A 21,338-nucleotide genomic window follows, 5' to 3' on the forward strand; every position below is an offset into this window, starting at 1 on the left:
GGCAAATAATTAGCAGCAGGAGCTCTTGGAACCAAGGAGAGAGATAAGCCTCTAAGAAAGCTAACTGGGCCTCAGGAAAAGTGACAAGACTTTTTAGGAAACAATAAAGAATTTGGACTTTAACTCCTGGCTGGGGAGATTACACGAACTGAAACAAAGGCTGCCTCCAGAAGCCCCCCAAGAAACCTGCTCTCAGAGAACAATACACTTTAGAGAAGAACATTACAGGGGAGAAGGATTCCTTGTTCTGAAAATCCATTCATATCAGGAATGAGTTAAAGAGGCAACATATCTATATTATGAGGGGTAAAACACCCTCCAAAATTTATAAAGATTTAAGGAGGGAGGGATGAGTTGAGAGGAAGCAAAGGGTGGGGGAAAAAGAGAAGGGAGGGGATCTATAGTTAGGGAGAAGTTTTGTAATAGGCAAATTAAGGAGCAGAATTAAAACACAAATTAGCAGGGACAGGATAGGTTTGTGCATATGTGTAGAAGGAATGTGTGTGTGTGTGTGTGTGTGTGTGTGTGTGTGTATGTGTGTGTGTGTATGTGTGTGTCTGTGTCTGTATGTCTGTATATATATATTATATATATATATATATATATATATATGTATGTATACATGAATATATTTTTACTTAATTATAGAAAGCTTGGGGGAGTTGGTGGGAAAAAAAAAGAAAAAGGTACACACAGAGCTCCTTCAAGAAGTGAGAATTTATAAACTTTGTCTTTGTATTTATATTTTCAGTATTTAGCATAGCACTGACACATAGAACTCAATAAATGCTTTCATTTGTCTCTCAGCAGCAGTGGCAAAGGCAATGAAACCCTTGTTTCTTATGACTCTCTTTAACTCTCTTCTTTGCTGGATGTCTGAAGTATTTTCTCTGTTATGACTGTCTAAGATGGCATGAACTAGATGTTCACTTCCAAAACCAGAGATGTAAAGAAGAATGAGAAGGCTGTAGCATTTTTCCAGAATGACAATGAAATGAACTTTAGGCTAGAGGAGTGAAGAGGATTCCATGTGGGCCACATGTCTCAAATTGAGCAATTCCTTGAGCCACAATTGTCAAAATGCTGCTGGACAAGGACCTCTCTATGTCATTTATGAATCCAAGGGAAACAAAAAAGAAGAATTAATATTAACTGCAAGGTTTCCAAGTATATGTCACTCAGGAGCAAGAGGATCTTACATAACTCTAAGGAAGATCAGAAGAAGAAACTGACAGTGTCTACAATAAAAGTACTATGAGGAAATGAAGGACGACCCAGGCAAAGAAACATAGTGATCTATCTTATAAGCAACCATTTCCAGGTCCCTCCTCTTAGGCTCAGTTCAACCTGACCCACCCAAATGCAATAATATCCTCTTTCTGAAAGACCAGGAAGAAGAAGTAAAGCCAAACTTACCCTTCACCCATGTACAAATCCCTCAATCTTTCCCCAAGTTTTCTGGGTTTCCTAAACCACCTTTGGTCTTCTAATTCCTCTTGAGTTGAAACAGACAAGCCATTTTGTGACAATGCAGATGGAAGGGTAGGAGCGTCTGCATTTTTTTTTTTATTACAACCCGTTTCTCTTCCCTTTGATTCTGTCATTTTCTAACCCTGTAATGACTTTGCATATTTGTTTCTTTCTTTGACTGAATGTAATATTGTAGAATTGGAGAGAATGTCCATGGATAAGGAGATGGATATAGATATAGAATTAATGTCCAAGACAGACAGAGAAACAGAGGCAGAGAGAATTTAAATTGAAAAGAAAGAATTTCAAATAGAGGAAATAAAATATCACCATTACATGATAAAGTCCTTAAGGAAAGAGATTATCTCATTTTTGATCTCATATTTCCATGTTCTTGTACATAGTAGATGTTTAGCAGATATTCAGAATAATAATTTCAGTGATGCAAATAGCCATAAAAATAATACATTTAAACACATAGGCAAATACACACATGCACAAAGATTTTCTTTCTTTTATTATTACTGAAGTGCCGATGGTGGTAATAAGAAACCATTTAAAATATTGGCAAATATTTATTATCTGTTCTACTATAACTATGATCATTTCAATAGAAGCACTGATAACTTTAGAGGCCACAGCAGTCAATTCTTCACAAATCCACATATTAAGCACCTTTGATGTTCTAGTTGGTATCTTGAACATAATAATCTTTCTTTTTTTACAACTGACTTTCAGGGAAAAGAAAGGATGGGGGATAGGGGAGCAGATGCAGCTTTCTTATATAGAAAGACTTTGCTTATTATATGGTCCTTTTAAATCACAGCCTTTGGAAAGGTGTTATTTTAGCTCTTTTTATTTCAACCTTTAATTACTACCTCTGTGCACCGGAATGTTCTTTAAGTAGGTTCTGGGAGTTGTTGATTTTAATTGTTTTTTAAGGAATTGATTTATTTTCAGGAGACTTGAAAAATACAGATTTCAAAAGGGTACTACTGGTTTCCACAGAATTACTATGAAGTTCAATCCCTGATGATATCATTTATTAGTATTCGTAGATACTATCTCAATGGCCAAGAAAACCACAGAGGGTTTTTTTTTTTTTTTTTAATAAAAAAGTTTAACATTGTCTATTGTCCTAAGATTTTTTTTTTTTTAAAGAAGTATGGAAGAACTAATAGCATGCCCACTGGTGATCTAAAAAATCCTTTGGTTAAGTCTTTTTATAGTGTTTGAGTTAAATGGCAATGGCAGATTTAAACCAATATAAAACACTGCTAAAGGCTAAAAAAGCAATTACAATAACACTTGAACTAGAATGATCATTAATATGGTCATTTCTATTATATGCTTTAAATTTCCACTAAAATAAAACATAGATTTAGGAATGTCTTTTAGTCATGATAAGACAAGTAATTCTGAAGTTGTTTTCTACAAGTGAAGAATTAGCATTTCATTTGTATTTTGTATAGAGTTTTTGCTGTTTAATCTTGTGAAAGATTATAGAAATGTGATCATTCTTATGTAAGAAACATATATTCAAGTCTGGACATCACACACAGAGTTGAATTAAATGAAGAAATTTCCAAAAGATGAAAAACTTTGTGACAAGCACATCTAACACCATATAGTCTAATGAAATTTAACTAGTTTTTTATTAGGCACTTATTATTTTCCAGGTACTATTCTAGATTCTAAGGACTATGAAAAAAAAATTTTCTCAAGGGCCTTGAATTTTCATGAATTTGTATTCAAGATGCAAAATTATAAATTACATGCAAAATAATTTTTTTCTATTTTTAAGGCTTTCTTTATCTCTCTTTTTAAAAGATTTTTATTTTCAAAACATATGCATGGATAATTTTTCAACATTGACCCTTTCATAGCCTTGCATTTCAGATTTCCCTCCCTACCTCTCACCCCTCCCCAGATGGTAAGCAATCCAATATATGTCATACATGTTAAAATATATGTTAAATCCAATATGTATAAACATATTTATACAATTTTCTTGCTGCACAAAAAAAATCAGATCAAAAAGGTAAATAAATAAGATAAAAAATGCAAGTGAACAAAACAAAAAGAGTATGTTATGTTGTGATCTACATTCAGTTCCCATAGTCCTCTCTCTGGGTGTAGATGGCTCTCTTCATCACAAGATTATTAGAACTGGCATCAGTCACCTCATAGTTGGAAAGAGTCACTTTCATCAGAATTGATTATCATATAATCTTATTGTTGCCATATACAATGATCTCTTGGTTCTGCTCATTTCACTTAGCATCAGTAAGTCTCTCTAAGCCTCTCTAAAATCATCTTCCTGATCATTTCTTGTAGAATAATATTCCATAACATTCACATATCATAATTTATTCAGCCATTCTCCAACAGATGTGCATCCACGAAGTTTTCAGTTTCTTGCTGTTATGGGCTTCCACAAACATTTTATGTAAAATAATTTTGAGGAAGAAAGGAACACAACAATTATTGGGGCTGGATTATCTCAGATAGACTCTAGAAATGTCCCCAGTGAACCAATTTTTTTCTTTCATAGATTGAATCATATTATGGGAGGAATTATTTAAATATAAATTACTAATGAAGCCCTTTGTAAAATGAAATAATCATATACCATCCCCATTTACCTATATTTTCATACCAAAAAATTAGCAGATTGGTTCTTTTTTTTTTCTTCTTTCTTTCTTTTTTTCTTTTTCTTTTTTCTTTTTCTTTTTCTTTCTTTCTTTCTTTTTTTTTTCCTTTTGCTGAGGCAATTAGGGTTAAGTGACTTGCCCAGGGTCACATAGCCAGGAAGTATTAAGTATCTGAAGCCAGATTTGAACTCCTCCTGACTTCAGGGATAGATTAGCAGATTGGTTTTGACTAAATCAGTGTTCCCTCAAATCCTAAATCTTGTTCTATCAGATTTTGTGTGTGTGTGTATGTGTGTGTATAAAAATATTATACATACATAGTATTGAAAAATTAATAGACTTTTGGAAGTATTCATATATATATATATACACCCCAAAAAAGTAAATCTTGTAAGCATATTTACCATTTAAAGATAAAGTTACAGGATCAGAGGGATCTGTAAATAATTGTGCCTAAGTCTCCTCAAAACAATTTGTTATTGGAGCAGCTAGGTGGCACAATGGATAGATCACCAGCCCTGAAGTCAAAAGGACCTAAGTTTAAATCTGGTCTTAGACTCTTAACAGTTCCTTAAGCAAGTCACTTAACCCCAATTGTCTCGGGGGGGGAAATGAAAGAAAACAAAAACAAACAAACAAACAAAAACAAACTTGTTGTATAGAGTAAATTCTGAACATTACCTAGTCATGGGAAGATGCAGTAATCAATTTGACTGGAGCAGAGGATTCAGGTAGGGAGATAAGAAGAAACAAAGATGGAGAGAGGAACAGTACCTATATTACAAACTATTTACAAAACTCTTATATAAAGAGATTTGTATTAGGCTTCCTTTTCTTTTAACAATCTGGATGGCATTGGGTTGTCACTAAAATTTTCTAGTTTTTTTTAGTCTGGTTATATGGATAATTGAAATTTGCTATTTATTTGTATCACCTTTGTGAGGAAAACCCTCAGATTTAAATCTCTTGATATTTCTTTTAAGATTCAGAATAACATTTCAAAGTTCTTGAAGAAAACATCTCCACCTGGATAACTCAGCAACAACTAAAACTCAAGATGTTTCTAAAACTGAATCTATGATTTCTCCCCTAAATACTATTCCTTTCCTTGACCTGTTGGCCTTTGACAATATCACCACTCTTTTCCTATTTATTAAAATTAGTGACTTTAAAAACCAGGTTAGATTCTGTCCTCACAAAACTCAGAGATCCATCAGTTATCAAGTATTGGAAATGTTACCAATATTTGTTGATCTTTCTGCATCTACTATAAATGTTAGATGTCTTCCTTTATGTCATCACTTCATGAACTTTTCTATCAATGGCAAAAGCACTAACTTTTGAGCCAAAGGTTAGTTTAAATCTTTTATTTTATATTTACTACTTATGCGACCTTAGATAGGTCACAAGTCCCTAGTACTGATTTGATTCATTTGTATAATGAAATCATAGGATTTGACGATTCTAAGGTGCCTTTTGACTCTAGCTCTATACATCTCTGGTCAATCCTACACAAACTAGACTGGCCTTCTTAATACACAAGTATGGCCATAGTGCTCTATAGTCTAAATACCTTCATTAACACTTCTTATCACTCTAATACTCAAATATTATTGTTATTCAAAAATTTGGTTCCAAAGGGAAAAGAACCCACATGTGCAAAAATGTAGCAGCCATTTTTGGAATGGCAAGGAACTAAACTAAGTGGATGCTCAAAAATTGGGGAATGGCAGAATAAGTTATGATATATACATGTTATTTGAATATGTTTCACACAAATGGGGTTTCACACAAATGGGGTCTAGGCAAGACTCCACCCCCATGTCATAAATCTCTTTTTTTCATTTAAGTTGTAGGGGCTGGAAGAATGTCTCGCCCTGACTTTTTACTGCCTCTGTTACTCCAGAATTCGATTTCAAGCATTAAACTTGTTTGGAGGAGAATCGAGACTTTGTTAATTGAATCACTTTTAGTGGTGCCTGCAGTTAGTGTTATCAGAAAGGCAGTAGTCTAATTTTGAATACCCTGTTTCATTCCTACTGTGCAGTCAATGAGGCCTGATAGCCTATGTCCCTTTAATCATTTTCCTAGGTAAAAGGCCTGATCCCTCAATGTTACTTCTTCCACCCAAAGTTTACTTTCTGTTGCCCCCCCACCCAGATTAATAGACTTAAGGCTTTTGAATCTGGCCCCCATTTTAAAACATTTGTTAATTTCTCCAATTGCCACCCTAAGTACCTCATTCCCCTGCTCCCCACCATAGGCATCTCATGAAGGAAATACCATGTTTAAGCTCCAGAAAAATGTTTTAAGTATAACTTTGATTGGTTGCTTTAATTCTATTCCAGTTTCCCTTCAGGTTTATAAATATTCAAAGATAATGAATTTTGTTTTTACTAGGTACAAAAACCAATAGTTTTTTTAAGGACTGAGACTTATCTTGGTAGTACAGGAGATGTTAGGATGCATTCATTTAAAACTGATCTTGAAGAAAGTGTTTACCCTGGTCTAGCAACAAATGGATAAAGAAGATTAAACTTTTGTTGACAATTCATCCTTTTGAAAGAGCAACACAATTACAATTCTCCTTTGGCTGTAGGTAGGGGTGAAGAAGAGATGAGGATGGAAATTGCTCCCTTCCAAAATTTCTGAGGGAAGTCTGCCCAATGTAATATATCTCAGGGTGAACTTGGTGAACAGGGTGAAATGTAGCCATGCTTAAAATCTTACACTCCTGCCCACTCCATAGTGAGCAAAGAAAAGCAACCCCAACTGGCAACATTGACTGATTAAAATTTCTAACATGGTTTGTTGCTACAGCTACGTGACACTGGGAGATAAAGTGTTGTTTGGAAGAGTTTTCTTTGAGAGTTCAAATATGGCCTCAGGGATATACTAGAACTTAGATAAGTTCCTTAACTCTATTCATCTTAATTCATCAATTGTAACATGAGCTGGAGAAGGATACTCCAGTATCTTTGTCTGGAAAAGTTTAAATGGGATTGGACTAAACTGAAAAATATGAAGAATAACCAAACAAAAGAAAGAAGTTTTCATTTTGACTTGACTTTTGTTCAGATTAAGAAATACTTTTGCAATCCTTTATTCTACTTCCCTTCATCAAAATGCCTCCTACTAATCAAATCAGATTTTGAAAATATTCTAGTTATATTTACATAGAGAAAACTGGGAGTGAGAGGAAGTCAGATTTTAAAATGATATGTATTTTTTTAATGACAATAGGCCTTTGTGGATTAACAACAACATTTAGCTAAATTTGTGGGAACTCTTACCTTCTCTCAGATTTAAGTTTCTGTTGTTTTGAGGACAGAATTATGAATGTTGACAAAGGAATTTCTCTCCATCAATGGAGCTTCTCTAGTTTCTTTAACTAGAAATCTCAAACTTGTCCATGCTTACTGTAACTTCTCTAAATTTTTTTATGTTTCATTGCTGTTTCAATCCTTATAGGCTGTGGCTGCAAAACATACATACAAATAGCCATTGTATAATGTTTTGACTTGATAATCAAAGACATTAGCAAATCTATTTAAAAGAACTGATATCTTCACAAACTCCTTTTCCTTCTTTGGCTACTAAAATTCAGCTGATCTTTGGATTGAGACTTAGAAGGAATTATAAATATACCAATCAACTCAACCCCTTCAGTTTACAATGAAATTGAGAAAAGTGGCAGAAAATTTTTAAATGGGGTTGGACTAAACCGAAAAATATGAAGAATAACCAAACAAAAGAAAGCAGTTTTCATCTTGTTTAGATAAAGGAATACTTTTGCAATCTTTTATTCTACCTCCCTTCAGCAAAATGCTTCCTACTAAACAAATCAAATTTTGATGAAAATTCACAGTCACAAAAATAGCAACCAGAGTCAGGATTTCACCTTGGATGTTTGATTCTTAAATCCAGGACTATCTGCATTACACCTACTTCTTCTTATGAATCTGGATAATGTTGAAAATGACCATTGAGTGGCAGTGGCTACATTTAGAAATCTTGTTTAGGTCAACTCTTTTCTCATAATTAACAAAGATTGGATTCTTTTTCCTTTTACTTGCTGACAGCTGTGAATGACAGCAGAGTAACTAGTTCAGGGTCTTTTAAAGAATGCTATGTTTCTTACAAATAAAGATAGTAAATGGTCACACATTTATATCTTCTAAAACAAACTGAAGTAGTATGATAGACTGGATTTATTTTATAAAAAATATAACAATAACTTTATAAACAATAACTTTTAATTTTTCAAAATATATGCAAAGATAAATTTCAATATTCACCTTTGCAAAACCTTGTGTTCCAAATTTTTCTCCCTCTATCCTTCCTCCTTCCCTTTGTCCTAGACACCAGGTAATGCAATAATGTACAATTAAACATGTTACATATTAAACATGTACAATTCTATTCATATTTCCACATTTATCATGCTGCACAAAAAAAAGAAATTAAAAGGGAAAAAAGTGAGAAAGAAAAAACAAACAAGCAAGCAAACATCAAACAACAACAATAACAAAAAAAAAATAGTAAATGTACTGTTATAATCCACATTTAGTTCCTATAGTCCTCTCTCTGAATGCAGATGTTTCTCTCCATCATAAATCTATTGAAATTGACCCGAATCACCACATTGTTGAAAAGAGTCAAGTTCATCACAGCTGATCATCACATAATTTTATTTTAGCTGTCAACAATGTTCTCTTGGTTCTACTCACTTTACTTAGCATCAGTTCATATAAGTCTCTCTAGGATTCTGAAATCAGCCTCCCATAATTTCTTATAATGATCACAGATTTAGAGAGTAGAATGTAAACTCTTTGAATGAATTTTTATGCTTGTATTTCTAAAACTAGGACAGAGTTTAATACAAAGCAGATTTTAAACATGTGTTTTTGAACTGGCCTAAATTAACTAAGTAAAAATTAATTCCACAAGGGGATTGGGAGCCTAAAAATCAAGTGTAACAGAAAAACATATAACATCAATGTTCCCCTGTTGATGAATTTAAATACATGCACATATTTGTCTGAATGTGCATCAGAAAGAAAATAAATGAATGATGGAGATGGTTAGTCATAATAATATCTAAAAACATTTAGGTTTAATATGTATTAGACAATTTAATGGTGATTATCAGGCCATCTATTCAGACATTTGCAAGATGGAAAGAATCTCTGACAGTCCTCATAGGACTGAGCTAGTCAGACTTTAGAACTTGCCTTATTTAAAAGCACCAACATCCACTAGAAAGAAACAGAGTAGAAGAGTAGACCTTTTTCCACTGGGAGTGTAAAGAGCTCTAGTGGAAGCCAGAAAGAAGGGTCTTTAGTAAAATGGATTAAGGCTGGTAGAAATCACAAAAAGTAGGACTCTAAATTCCTATTATTAAAAGAATGGATTCTGTACATCAGTGGTCTCTAAAGTGGAAACAGGGGCTTACTGGGTGGTGTGTGTATGGATGGTATACTCCCCAAATGGTTACTCTTTTATTCTGTTTCTCTCTAGAGGATATTGGTGGTTTTAAATAAGGCAAGCTTTATGCTAAAGGAGCATGTGATCAAGCAATCAAAGGGTAAAAAAAAATATGAGTCATCTCCCAACTTCCCTACAGTAACCAATCATGGGGTTACTATTTAATCAATAACATCTGCATTTCACTCATTACAACTAGACATTCCTCCTTTCGTACTTTTTCTGCTACAGTGCAAGTTTCACACTTATCTCCTTTTGAAATTGGTGTTGATTTGTGTATGTGTGCATATGTGTGTGTGTGTGTGTGTGTGTGTGTGTGTGTGTGTGTGTATGTGTGTAGTAATATAAACACTTCTCAGTAATCATTGCATCAACTGTGCAGGACGCTTTTAGGAACAAACTAAATCCACCACCCACCCAGTACACATATCCAGTATACCCATTAGGAGAAAACATTACTGATAGGGCTATATAATTAAAAACATTTGGAAACCACTACTCTAGATTCCCTATAGTGAAAAGAACTACCAATGCTTATGAGATTACAAAGATGTTGCCTTTCACCGGTTGTAGAAAATGTTAGCCATAAAACTGGAAATTCAAGAGTTACTCTAGGTCCTGAGAAAAAAAAAAAACTAAATCACTTTGATGTAGTCCTGGTGAAATATATGAGTAAATATAGTAAGACAAAAGGAATAACTGTGGTGTTTGAAAAGGTTTGAAAGACATAACTTCTGGGTAATTTAAGCATTTTACTAATAACAGAATTTTAATAAAAGAATACTCATTTGACACTTTCTCTCTTAAACCAATGACCATCATCATTGTAGAACTCATGGTTCTTTTGGAAAATTAGTGTTCCTGAGGGTGGCAATCAAATGTGATTAGTTAAATTAATGAAATAATTAATATGACAATAAAAGACTTGTCCTGAACTTTGATCATATCAGTTACCCCCCAATCTTTTCATTCTATTTAAGTAATTTTCCCCCAACAAAATCTGAGTAGAATACAATGCTGCCCCACCTGAATGGGGTTTGGATAGAAGAGAAGCTTAGCTTAACTTTTAGAGACTGAAGTCCTGAAATAAGGATAAACTAAAAGGGAGAAATCTGAATTTTCTCAAATCATTGATTATTAACAATCATTTTCTCACACTGTAATCTAAGAAAGAGTAGTCCACAAATAACTTTTATTGTATAAGATCATGGGTAAAAGGATCTTACATATAGATTTATAGATATCTTAGAAAGCATATAGTCTAATTTCTCATTTTATATCTAAAGTTCTAGCTTCATTAAATCACTTAACCAAGGACAGGCTAAAATGTGGAGTGTGTCTTGGGGAATAATAGTAAAGATGGGCTACCCTATGTATGTGGTCCTGGATATTTACTTTATTATTTGGGAAACCTCTATATTCCCTCCCCCATTTCCATCTGTTGGAAGCTAACTATATGTTAATGACAATTAGAGTCCATTCATATGCAGGACACTTTACAAGAGATTTAATTCAGTCAGCAGAGATAGTGAAAAAGTAATAATAACAAGAAACAATTCACTAATGATAAGAATTGCTGATACAAGAAACAGAGTGCTAACTTCATCTAACAGCTGAACAAAGCACCATCAACATCAAATGAATGAAAATTGAAAAGCAATCAGACAAATGCTGCAATATTTCATCTACAAATCATTTTGGTGCTTTTTCAATGGAAAAGCAACCTGAAGTATTTAATTTGGTTTTCAAAAAAAAAATCAATATATTACTAACATGATATTAAAAATGTTTTATTTTTTAAAATAACAGGAAATTTTTCAAATTAAATTCTCAAAACATCACTCCAAAGAAAATCACAGTTGTGATACCAATCTTCTATCTTGGCTGGCCCAATTAGTGGTACTGCAGAAATGTGTGAATTCCATTGAGATGCCCACTCTTATATCATCTTAGTTGCTTTCACATGTCCTATGCTCCTGCCAAACACATTTAATCTGTTCTCTGAATATGGCCTGTACTTCTCTCCCTTTTTGCACTTTTTTTTGAAATGTATTCTCTCCATCTTCTCACCTGCTCAATTTTTAACCATCCTATAAAGTTAAGTTCTAATTCTGTTTTCATTATGAATTTTTCCATGATTGCCCAGCAACAGTAACATTCTTCTTCCCTTGACATCACATAGAATTTTGTTTGTGTTTGATACCTCTTTAATACAATTATTATGTAATGTGCATTTTAATTATCTGTGTCTCAGTTCTATAGGGATTGTGTTATTCTGTGATTCATTGACTTATTACATGTCTGGAAGAATTCTGGCATTAAAAGGATGGATTTTCTTTCAAGGGGAAACTTGGTCTCATTTCCAGAGTGTGCAATTTCCAGAGAGTAATACTGCCTGCTCTCTTCTTCCCATTCAATTCTTATTGTCAATCTCCTTCACTTGTTCAAGATAGAGGTACTGATGGATGAGCAGTATAGGTTGTTCATCTTACTGCATATCATGGTCTAAACAATAAGCATTCTTCATGTACTTGCTTCTTTCTGAGTGGATAGTCTGAACTCTTACAAATGGTTGTGGATCTTATTAAATCAACTGAGTAGTATTTGAAAGAGTAGAGACAGGAAGATTGGAGAGAACATTTCAATGTCATCAGCAAATAGGACTATCCAGAAAATTTTAGCATCTTTCAGTGCAGTGTATGCTAGATATCAAAATTATGAGTAATACAAAGGGGAATGAAATCTAATGGTAGACCTAAGTGGATTTCTGAACATTATCAATATATACACAAAATTGCATAAAAGATAACATTGAGGAAGCATGTGATCAAAATTGTATCAAAAAAAAAAAAAAAAAAAACAAGGGAGAGCAGATGAACAGCCAAAATATTGACCTAAAAACCCTGTGATTATCTTTAAGTTTTGATTTTGATATATTTTGTTTTTAAATGAACTTTTCTACCCAAAAACCATCTGTTGTAATATCAGCAATAGGAAAGAAGAAAGAAAGGGCACAAAAAAGGTGTTTTAGCAAAATTTATCAATGTATTAAGCAATTTTAACAACATATGTGACATTCTATACCCACAGCTTCCTGCCTTTGTAAATAAGAGATAGGCATACCATTTTTATCTGTGTGTTTTTTCATTTCATCTTAGGGGATACATTTAACCTTTATGATTCCATAGTATTCAGTTTGGATTTTTTTTTTTCATTTACATTATGGTATCACTGTCATTATTCTCTTTATTCTGATTATCATTGCGTATAACTTCTCATAATTCTCTGAATTTTTCATATTTATCATTTCTTATGCTGCAATAATATTCTACAATTTATTTATTCTTTTTATATGACACTCTACTTTTATTTCTAGTTCTTTGCTACATTAAAGGTGCTGCATATGAATATTTCAGGGTACATAGTACCTATGTAATGTTAAAACTTAGATCTAAGGGAAAACCTCCAACATTTTTGAAGGATCTTCTTTGAAGGATTAAAGGAAGGAAGAGGTTTACATAATGAGAAGATATGGACACCTAGTGCTCTACAACAGTGTGACCTTACCAATGATACCATGATTATGTTAACATATTTAAGAAAGTTTGTCTCATTCCCCTATTAAAAGATAATCTCTATGAAAACCATACATTAACCAAACTATCCTTCTACAATGCTAAGAAAAAATTTATAGATAGTAGATGCTTAATAACATTGGCCAAGTTCAAATGAAATGGATTAAAATATAAGGATTGAGGTAGGTTACTCTAGTTCCTTTAATCATGACTAGCACTATCTTAATTTTCTCTTTCTGCCATGGCTTTTAATAATCCTAATAAATAACTAACTACTAAGATCTTCTCTATTTAGATTCACTTAGATTCAACATGTGTATCTTCATCTAACATTATTTTACTTGAATGTTTCTCTGTCTTTATGTTTATCTTATCTTCTAAACCTCAGAGGGAAAGATGTCTACTTTTCAATTTCCTCTGCAAAGTTGAAGAGCCCTTAGTTGGGATTCAAGAGATCAAAGTTTTAATCCCACCTAAGCAATAACTACAATCTCTTTACCAAATAAAAAAAATCTCTCCAAAGTTTCATTTTTTACCTATAAAAATAAATTTAAAACAAACACTAAGGCGATCTGTTCTAGAGTACTATGAGGAAATTAATGTCTCTTCTCTCTAAAGTTAACTAGGGTTAGATCCCAGATCCCTGTGGAATCTGCCTCTATCAGCTTACAATATCTGCTGGAAACTGAATTAGCATTTCCTCTTCCTACTAAGCCTTCCCCATATTGGAAGAGATAGAGGATAGGATAGGGAAGACTCAGGACTACACTCTCAGACACAAATTGGAGTAGATTAGTCTGGAACTGATTTTTATCCTGGGGTATGGGTCAACAAACTAATAGATCACCTATGTAATCCCTCCACAATCTTTTGTTACCCAAAGTCAAAACCATACCTCCTGAAGTCTCATTCCCTAACACCTCTGTCCCTAAGACCTGGTTCTCTTACATCAGTGCCAGAGGGACTGAAACAAAGAAAGATGTAATGTTTCCTTGGTTTCTGCTCTGCATGTTTTGATGGTAATATTTTCATCAGAATATAATCACACAACTATTGATCATTGATGGAATATAAACACTGACAAAGACATGGTGTCTTTTTTTTTTTTTTTTTTTGGTGATTACTTTGTATCTAATCTATATGTATTTTGTATATCCCTGCTGCATCTGCCATTAGAATGTAAATTCCTTGAGGGTAGATACAAATTCACTTTTGTTTTACTATCTCTGGTAACTAACACATGTTAGAAGCATAAATACTTGCTTCTTTGATACCATCATATTAACAAAAAATCATAATTATATAGCATTTTGACATTTGTCAAGAATTTTCTTCAATAAATGTGTATGTTAAGTAACTGCATGTTAATAACTGAAATCTTTGGGATTTTATTGATTTGAATAATCCCTCCAAGAAGGCAGATCCCAATCCACTGATGATTTTTCAATCCGAATGATTCTTTTCTGTACCCTAACAAAAGTTCAACATAAGAGGATGTGGGACTTACCTTGTCTTCTTATGATATGAGGATACCAAAGAAGAAACCAGGCTGTGCATCAGTTGTCTCTTGCTCTTGCCATATGATAAAGACATCTTAATTTAAAAAAAAATAATAATAAAAATTATTTGATAATATCCCATATTCTAGTTTTTTTTCCCATACCTTCTTTTTTGGAACTTGTTCTAGCTTGCTCACATCTAGAATGCACTTATCCATTGTTCTCTGAGCTATTTTCATTTTCATTTTAATCAGCTTTTATTTTTAAGATTTTGCCTCCATGATATAGAGCCACATATTGATGCTAATATAATATTGAAATGAATCTTTTATCCCATTTTGTAGATGAGGAAAATTGGAGTTCAGATTACCTAAGTGATTTGCCTACAGTTGTACAAGTTTTGGAGTGTCAATGCCCGAAATTAAACAGGCATTTTGTTTCAAAGGTCAGCATTCATTACACTATTCCACAATATACTATGTAGTTGATAATTTATTTGTTCCTAATTGATACAAATCTACATCTTATGTTTGCCAAAAGACTGAAAGATTCTTGAAGGAGGGGGCCTTCCTTTCTATCTTTCCACAATGCCCACTATATTGCAATGCACATACAAGATAAGTAATACCTGCAAAAATAATGAGACAGATGCTAAGCAAATATGTAAGGTAAACAAAATTCATTGTTGGCATTCCAACATCTTCACTAAAGTCCCTCCCAATTTTGAAGCTCTTATCTCTCTCAAAAGAACTTGTTGTCCAGTGAGATGATCGAGACCAGTTTTACTGATCTTGCGATAAAGAAAGCCATCTATACCCAGAGAGAGAGAACCATGGGAACTGAGTGTGGATCGCAACATATTATTCTTGCTCTGTATTGATGTTCACTTGCATTTTGTTTTCTTATCCATTTTCTTTCTTTTTTGATCTGATTTTATTTGTGCAACAAGATAATTGTATATACATATATGTTTACATATATTGGATTTAATATATTATTATATTTATTATAATAAAAATACATATATTTTAAAATGTCTAACATATATTGGATTGCTTGCCATCCAGGGGAGAGGGTGGAGGTAAAGAGGGGAAAATTTGGAACACAAGGCTATGCAAGAGTAACTGTTGAAAATTTTTCTGTGCATATGTTTTGAAAATAAAAAGTTTTAATAAAAAATTTAAACTTAAAAAATAAAACAAAACAAAACAAGAACCTGTTGTCTTCATGATATTTGGGGATTATTTGTTGTTATGTATGTAATATGATTTTATTTAGGCTTTTATGACAATGAATTATTACCATACTCAGGTTTATTTTAAAAGAAATTGTATTACTTAATATAAATAGGAATTGGAGTTATGATTTCATTGATATAGAGAATTTTCAGATGAGGAAAGTTACTCTATTTGTGCAATTGGAACTTCCTTAATTTATAGTCTTGGAGAGTCACCAAGGGCACTGAGAGGTCAAGTGACTTTTTCTGGGTAACAAAGACAATATGTATCATAGGTTGAACTTAAGCCCAGGAATGAAATTCTCTATTCCCTATATTCCATTGCTTCTCATTTAATATTTAAGCCAAAATGATAACTCTTTTGCAGTGAAAATTTATCCATTTTATGATCGAAATAGGACATGTATTTGGATGCAGCAAGACTTTACTAACTTCCTCATATAAAAGCCAACATTTATATGTTATACTGGCCCTACATTCTTTTCCTAACATCTTCTCATCTTTCTGTATCTTCCTGGAGGTATTAGGTGTAAATCTTTCAGAAAGGTCTTGGATAATACCGGATTGTGGATGAAGGCCACTTTTAGACTAACAAGATATAACCATTATATGAAAGCACCTATATAAAAAATAAAAACTGAAGGGAAAAGAGAGGAATCATTAAAAAATCAAAGCAGGATTGGTTGAATTCAAGAAAAATCAAGTCAAATATCATTGAAGAGTTTGTGTTTCAACTAAAGAAAGTGATGAAACTTCTAGGAGGCAAAAATTTTAAACACTATCCTACTTTCTGGTTTACTTTACTATAATCCATCAGCTGTGGCTTAACTTTACTAGGGCTGATTTATTTCTAATTCACTTCTGAAGCTGCATTTGGCTCTGTTGCATTTAAGCATTTTAGCTATCTCTCCCTTGCAGACTTTTTTTTTTAGGTTTCTGCCAATCAGCATTGTGCTGGGTAGTATAAAAATCTATAGAAGCAGAAGATAATCTTGCAGTTTTCAGCATGTTTATGCTCAAAAAAGGACAACAGAACTAAAATGCAACTGGAAAGTAAATGATAATAGTCTGTCTTTTGTTTCTCTCCCTGTCTCTTTCTTAAATAGTATAGTGTACAGAGGCATGTGAACAGTTAGAAGAGCTTAAATAAAAGATACAATATTTAGGAATGGGAATGAGAAGTTTAGATGCAATCCCTGGGTTAGCTGGAATAAATTCAGTTTAATCTACATAGTTAAATGCTAAAGTCACAAAGGCATTAAGAAAAAATTCATTTTCAGAAAACTCTGTAAAGAAAAGGCATGAATTGTTTGGGTTTTTTTCTCCTACATTCACTATAGAATGTTGCTATACATTGATATGATTGTACAGTATATTCCTTTTACAAATGCTGCTTCAGAGGCATCATGATAAAGAGATAAAGGAGATAAAGCATTGACCTCATTGTCTGGAAATCCTGAGTTCAGATTCCATCTCTAACAAATACAGCAGGGTGACCTTGGCAAGTAACTCATTTCATTGCTCTAGGAAACCCTCTGCAACTATAAATTGCAAGGTGATGATATACATTGATAAGGAGATTTTCTTCTGTAGAACCCCTCTACATGAATGAAATTACAGATTTAGTCCTCATACTTCCCTCACCATATTCAGTATCATATCTATTATATAGAGATGTATAATTTCATGATGGAAGGGAAATCAAAAATAATCTAACTTAGTACCTACTAAGTTTCTTTTATGTGTAAAGCAAAATAGAGCTGAGAATGGAAAAGTCAAAATGCATATCTCACACCCCTCTCATTTGTATGTATGTGTCTCTCTGTGTGTATCTATATCTATATCTAGATAGATATATAGACACATAGATAGATGAGTAGGTAGATAGACAGATAGCAGATGGAAGAGAGGAAATAACTAACAACAAGGAGAGAGGTCAGAATAAGTTCCAAGGAAGAGTGGAACTTTTTCTGAGCCTGGAAGAGAAACTGTACATTGCAGTACATTGCTGGAATGAAGGATAGCTAATACAAAGACATAGAGATAGAAAACAAAATGGTGAGAACAAATCCAGCTGACATTGTAGACCAGTTTGTCTGGAATAATGAATGTGTGACAGGAGGTGTGATATAAGATCGAATAAGTCTGGATATGAATGGAGCCAGATAGATAAAATCTATTAATGTTCATCAAAGAAATTTGTAATTTATATTTTATATATAAATATATATGTTTATATATAATATAATTATATAATAATATAAATACATATTTATATTTTTGTGTATTGTTTATTCCAAAGGCAGTAGTGATACCTACATTTTTAGAGAAAATAAAAATGTATGGAGCCCAGAGAATTGAAGTGTCCTATCCAATGTTAGTCAGTGTATATATATAAAAGAAATTGAATTTGAACCCTGGTCAACTGATTCAATATTTCATTTCATTTCTGGTAAATTGATTTTCCAATTATTTTTAGCCTATCTCTCTTTAGTTAACTTGAGGACTGTGTCTATTTTTCTATGTTTTGTTATTTACTTGAAGTGATTCTGGAGTGATTCTAGCAACTATTTGGCAGCACAATAAATAATTAATGGCCAGCTAATTCTTCTGTAAACTTTAGTTATTTCTAACTCAAGGTCCAATTGAAGAAAATGCCCCCCCAATGAAAGTTCTTGGTTATTAACAAAATTATCGATCAGTCACCAATAAATAGGTTCTGTATTCCAGAAGAAAAGACCAGGGCATTTGCAGAATATAAGAAAAGAACAAGCCCCGATTCCTTTTGAAATTACAAGAAAACTCTTAAAAAAGGATCTCTCCAGCAAGAACAGCTAATTCAATGAAAGCACCTTGAAGCAAAATAGAAGCCAGTCAGTGCTGATGAGTAGTTATATCTATGACTCACAAATTCCACCATATTTAACTAGAGTCACTCCCTCTTCCGCATCTTCACTTTGAGCTGGCAGATGCACTTCCCTTGAAAACCTTTCTTCAGAGTCTATTTGACACACTACATGCTGGCTTGTAACCATTTCTTTCTATTCAAACTCTTACTATATTCAGCCCTCTTCTTCCAGCTAAGCCCAATAGTCTCTATTCTGGCAATTTAATTGATTGCCTTTGTTATAGAATTTCTTTTTCTCCTCCTCTCCATCCTTATATAACTCTAGGTTTTCTAGTTTCTTTGTTTTTTATGCTATGCTTATATTTCCTCTGCTTTATTGCTTTCTCCTAGACCTCCATATTAAGACCCACTGCATCCTCTGTGTTCATTGTGAAATTCTATTTGTAACCCATCATTGCATGCTTATTATTCCCAAATCAACTTTTCCACATCCATTCATTTGCCCTCTTGTCCATCTCTCAATTCAAGCCATGTCTTAGTTTCATGTCAAAACCAATATTACCTTTCAAACTTGATGTTAGAGTATTTAACTCCAGGTCTATTTTTCTCCTAAAACCTATTTTATGATGCAGTGTGCAGAGTTATTATGACACATACTGGAAAAAAAAAGTCACTGACATTTATCAACCTTGGCACCAGAAAAGGCCTGATTTACTGTAATTAAGGTTGGGTTGTACCGAAAATGTGTATGCATTTTTTTATATATAGAGGATATACTTAACTCAGCTATTAATTCACAAGCATTGGGTGCACAGGCAGATATGTGAATTTAGGTGTTTAAAGAGAGCGTGGATTTAAAACTGGTCAAGATTTATAGGCAATAAAGGGAAATATGCTCATAATTCACAACTGGACTGTTAGACCCTGGCTCCGCATCAGAGGAATACAAGACAGACCATTAGTTTCACTAGACAGCACTGGAATTGAAATAGAATGGTCAGGCATCACTAATGTGATTAAGGCTCTTGATTTCACAGTTTAAAAAAAATAGATTAGTTGTCCCAAATGTGATTTCAGAGCTTTCAGGGCATATGCATCAGAGGTCAATAATCAGTTGTTGACAAGGGATAGCATAACCTTGAAATATTAAGAACTGGATAAGGTTAGAACTCCAAGAAAGGTTTTGTGTTCTCTTTTCCAAACAAGATTCAAAAAAGTTTTCCTAATGGAATATTTAAAACAAGCTTCTGGGATAATGAAAACACTCTATTTTTTTTAAAGGCAGCTGGCTTTCATTTCCACTCCATGAATCACCCTCTACATTCACCACTTTTCAAATATATTATGTGGCAACCCAATGGAATTTAATGCACTTGCATCAATTAGCATCTACTCTATACATCTAACAGCACTAGGAAAACTTTAATATGAAAAGACAAAAGAAAAGAATTTTTAAACAAGTGTTATACTGGAGGTTATCAGTATTCTTTGTATAAGAATATACCTATTATATAAGAATACATCTGTTGAATAAGAATATATTATTTGTATGAGAATATATATATATATATATATTCAAAGCAATTATTCATTCATCCACTGGCAAAAAAAATAAACCTAATATTATTCTGACTTAATGACTTTGATATAATAACAGCATTTACTATAATAGGCTAACTATGTATATATATACATATATATATATATCCACATATATATACACACACATATGCACATGCACACACATATATATGTACATGTATGTGTCTGTGTATATACATATATATGTATATATACACATATGTATATATGTGTATATATGTATATATATACATATATACACATATATATACATATATATATACACACACATTTACTTTTTAGAGAAACTAATGCTTATTTTTAAGGAATAATTTTAGTCTATATTATCTGGAAACTGTCTAAATGGAATTGACTTGATTAAACATGTTTCATAGAATTGTCAAGGCCTAATCTAAGTATAAAGTAATATCTCCTAAAAATAAAATGATCATAAGGGAAATTGACTCAAAAATAGGTTGCTTCATTATATTACTAACATTCTAATTTCTTAATTTCAATGACAAAATCATGAAATTAAAATAATATAATTGTTTAGATCTTTAAGGGGTGCCAATATAATTAAATGGTCTTCTTTTATAGATGGGAAAACAGAACAGGAAAACTTTAATGATTTTATTAAGGTTATAGAATTTTTCAAAGGTAGTCCAGATTTTCATTTCTCCTGATATGATCTTCAACCTCTCCATGATACCTCTATTTTTCCCTCAAGTAATCTTTATTTAAAAGTATTTTCCAATTGTCATATTGTAATATAAGGGGAAAAAACACTAAATGACAAATCTAGATGCTATCGCCATCATGCACATATTTCTACAGGAAATATTTTATTTCAATAGCATGATTTTACCTAATAAAAAGAAATGATCACATAAAATGGGTGATCATGATTCCAGAGCAAATAAGTAGGCAAAGGAATCAGAAATAGGCAAGGGACAGATTTTGAAATATTTAAGTCAAGTTATTTTT

This window comes from Antechinus flavipes, chromosome 3, assembly GCF_016432865.1.
Source record: "Antechinus flavipes isolate AdamAnt ecotype Samford, QLD, Australia chromosome 3, AdamAnt_v2, whole genome shotgun sequence".
NCBI lineage: Eukaryota > Metazoa > Chordata > Mammalia > Dasyuromorphia > Dasyuridae > Antechinus > Antechinus flavipes.